This window comes from Rhincodon typus, chromosome 28, assembly GCF_021869965.1.
Source record: "Rhincodon typus isolate 14 chromosome 28, sRhiTyp1.1, whole genome shotgun sequence".
Lineage (NCBI taxonomy): Eukaryota > Metazoa > Chordata > Chondrichthyes > Orectolobiformes > Rhincodontidae > Rhincodon > Rhincodon typus.
Genome location: NC_063359.1, coordinates 5,635,885 through 5,640,043, shown reverse-complemented (window position 1 = coordinate 5,640,043; position 4,159 = coordinate 5,635,885).

Below are 4,159 nucleotides of genomic sequence, written 5' to 3'. Positions count from 1 at the left end.
TTACTGACTCCCTATGTCTCCACATCCATTACTGACTCCCAATCTCTTCCACATCCATTACTGACTCTCAATCTCTCCCGTATCCATTACTGACTCCCAATCTCTCCCACATCCATTACTGACTCCCAATGTCTCCCGCATCCACTACTGACTCCCAATCTCTCCCATATCCATTCCTGACTCTCAATCTCTCCGTTATCCATTACTGACTTTCAAACTTTCTGGTATCCATTACTGGATCCCAATCTCTCCCACATCTATCACTGGTTCCCCATTTCTCCCATTTCCATTACTGACTCTCAATCTCTCCTGCATCCATTTCTGACTCCCAATGCCTCAATTTCTATCCCTGTCCTTCCTTCATGGTCACAGAGACATTACAACCTCATCCAATTCCCATCTTTTTCACAGAAACTTTTTCTTCTCCATACTTCCCTGGTCATACTGTCACTCTTCATCAAATGTGACTTTCCTCTGCTGTTCTTCCATTCTTCCCTGTTCAAGCTGCTTCCCTTCAGCAAGTTCATGTTTGCACTCTTTGTCCTCCTATCTATACTCCCTCTCTTTTCACTCTGCCTTGTATTCCTTGCTTCCTGCCTTCTGTTTTCCTTGCAACCTATTCCAAATTCCTAATCATTTTCATGAGAGTTCCTGCCCTTCACATTCAGTGGTGGCCCTGGGAGTGCATAAAAATTTGTGGATGAGGACTTGAAATGTCATAACATTCCAGGCTATGGGCCATGTGCTGGAAAATGAGATGAGTGTAGATAGGTCAGTGCAGATTTGATGGGCTGAAGGACCTAGGGTTTCTTCTGTGTTGCATGACTCTTAAGGTATTGTTTACAATATGGTCTCCTTTCTTAAGAAAGGATATAATTCCTTTCAAAGCTGTTCCAATGAGGCTCATTCCTAGGGCGAAGGGGTTAGGAAAGGGGAGGCATGTCGGGCTCCTTAGCTATCAGAATTGTAAAACATGAGAAGTGCTCTCATCTAAGATTCTGAGGGGATTTTCCAGGTTAGATCCCAGGAGGATTTTCCCTCTTAGGAGGAAGCTGAAAACAGGAATCACAATTTAAAAACAGCAGATCGCCCATTGAAGGCTGAATTGAGAAACCTCTCCCTGGTATTGTTATTCTGTGGAAATATCTTTCTCAGAGAGCAGTGGAGGTTGTAACATTGGATTTATTCAAGGCTGAGTTTAATAGATTTTTGAGTCAGGGAAAGGTTTGGGGTGAGGGGCTGACAGGGAAGTCAAGGAGATTACAATCATGATTAAATGGAATGGTGCAGCAGGGACTGAAAGATCTTCTGCAGCTCCTGTTTCTTATGTTCTTGTACTTGAGCCGGCAGAGTATGTTTCAATGAGTTCTGTTCTAACACTGACATATTGACCAGTGCCCCACAAGTGCTGACCATTTACTGTTGATTGGCAGGTGTGAGTGCTTTACCTTCTGTACAGAAGCCAATTGGTCGACAGACTGGAGGACATTTCTTCTCTTAAAGTAGCAGGGGTCTGATGGACCCCCTGCAAAATCTAAAAGCAATAACTTCAAAGTAGAACAAGCCAAATGTTTGCTATAGGAAATGATTGAAAGTTGCAATAATAAAACCTGTGTTTATAAAGCACTTTGCCATACCGAAACAGCCAAGGTGTCTAACACAGCCAATGATTTATGACATTCTACGACTGTTGTCACAGGGATAATGATCAGATGCTATATTGCACATTATTGACCAGTCCAGACTGTCCCAGGACTGAGCTGGATAACTGCTGGACAAAGCAGACTCTCCTCAAACCCTTGATGAGTTTTGTTTTGATGGACATTTTACTTTCAGTCTGATTCAGTTATAGACCCCTCCCCATCACATTTCATTACGCACTGCCCCAATGAAAGATCCCCTCACAAACTACCCTCCAATACGACATCCACAACACGCATAAATCCTTCCCAAATCACTGTTACTAGCCTTTACACTGTCCAATGGCAAGGTAATTGTCATAATGGCACTGGACACATAATCCTGAAGCTGGAAGTCTCGGTGATATGGATTTATGAAACTTAAATTCATGTTGCTAATAAATCTAGAATTTAAAGCTAGTTCCCAGCGATGGTAACCATGACAACAATCATCAGTTATCCTTAAAAGCCCATCTTGCTTACTGATGCCTTTGGAGGTGAAAGTCTGGCCTACATGTGATTCCAGATCCAAAGCAATTCGATTCATTCCTAGCTGTGCTCTAAAATGGCCAGGCATGCCAGCAGTGCCTGTATACTATTAAAGAAGCAGTAAAAAGTACACACCATCCCTCCCACCACCCCATCAACACCAACTCTCTTCCTCTTTCATAAAACCTCTCTATGACACACCCTTCCCTCACTCTCTCCCCTCACACCACTTCACTACCACTCCATCATATCACCAATCCTAACTAAACCCTCCACAGAATTCCCTCTCCCCCATACCTTCTCCACCCGTTAACCCCCTCCTCCCTGCCACGTTATGTCCTGCCTTTCCTGCTGAATTTGAAAAGACCTATTTAAGTTGGTTTGAAGGCGAACATTGATGAATGGATTTTTTCTTTATCCAGGGCGTATTGGATTCCCAATCAATCTGCATTCCTCTACCTATTTTTAAAGATACGCTCAGAGCGTCACCCCGTGAATAATTTTAATCGTTTAGTTAGAACACCCTGACAAGGCAGCAGAATTCTTGAAGGATGTTGGTCTAAATCGAAGCCACATGGATTATGTTATCTTGAAACATCTGTTCTCACTCCCCGGGCAACACTGAGAGTCAATATAATCAGATCAAGGCAGGAGGACAGCAAGCTGTCAGCTAAAGTAATGCAATAAAGTGTAGGGACTGATTGATGTGCACATTTCTGGACTCCATTAGTATAAAATGGATACTGAGGCACTGGAGAAAGTGGTGGTCATATCGCCAGATCTGAGATATTTTACCTCTCAGCTAACAGTAAACAGTCTGCAAATTTATTCTGTAGAAAAGACAAGTTTGAGGGGTGACCAAAGTCCTTAGAATTATAAAAGTCCTTATAATTATAAATTATTTTTCTGCCTGCACCCCTGTCCCCCAAAACGCTTCCCTTACAGATCAAAAATCTGTCTAACTCCTTTGAATAAATCCAATGTCATAACTTCCACTGCGCTCTGAGTAAGGGCTTTCCACAGATTGATAATGCCTGAAAGAAAAGATTTCTCATTTCAGCCTTCAATGGGAGATCTATTGTTTTTAAATTGCGCCTCCTGTTCTCAGCTTCCTTCTAAAAGGGAAGATCCTGCCGGTATTTAACCTGGAAAGTTCCCCTCGGAATCTGAGCTGAAATCAACTCTTGTTCTTCACAACTCCACTGAATAAGGAGCCCAACGTGCCTCCCCTTTGTTAACCCCGCCACCCCAGGAATGAATCTTTCCTGAACTGCTTCGAATGGAATCATAATTGTAAACGATCAGCTTGTCTTGAAGAAAATGTTTCCAATTGCCAAGGCTCGAATTAGCAGTTAAGATTGTCACCAATAAATCTAACAAGAAATTCAGGAACAACTTCCTCATCCAAAGAGTTGAGGGAACATGGAGCTTACTACTATAAGGAACATAGAATCCCTACAGTGTGGAAGCAGGCCATTCAGCCCACCAAGTCCACACTGACCCTCCAAAGAGCATCCCACCCACATCCATCCCTGTACCCTTTCCCCATAACCTTGCATTTCCCACAGCTAACACATTTAATCTACACATCCCTGGACACTATAGGCAAGTTAGCATGGCCAATCCACCTAACCTGCACATCTTTGGACTGTGTGCAAACTCTACACAGTTACCCAAGTGTGGAATTGAACCTGGATCCCTGGTGCTGTGAAGCAACAGTGCTAACCACTGAGGCACCCTGGTGTGGTTCTGTGATGGACTCACCTGAGGAACATTCAGGTAGGTGGTGCTGAGTGGTGGGTACTGGAAGGTGAGTGCATCCATGGAGGCACCATGCCAACTGGAACAGTTAAGGCAACGAATGTTGATCTATTCAAGTGGACAAAAGATAAAAGATGAGGGAAAATAGGAGTAGAAAGACAACACTGAAAGATGGGGCTAGGTGAGGCAGAGTGGAAGCAAACTTAGGATCCTGAGGGAATGTGACCGGG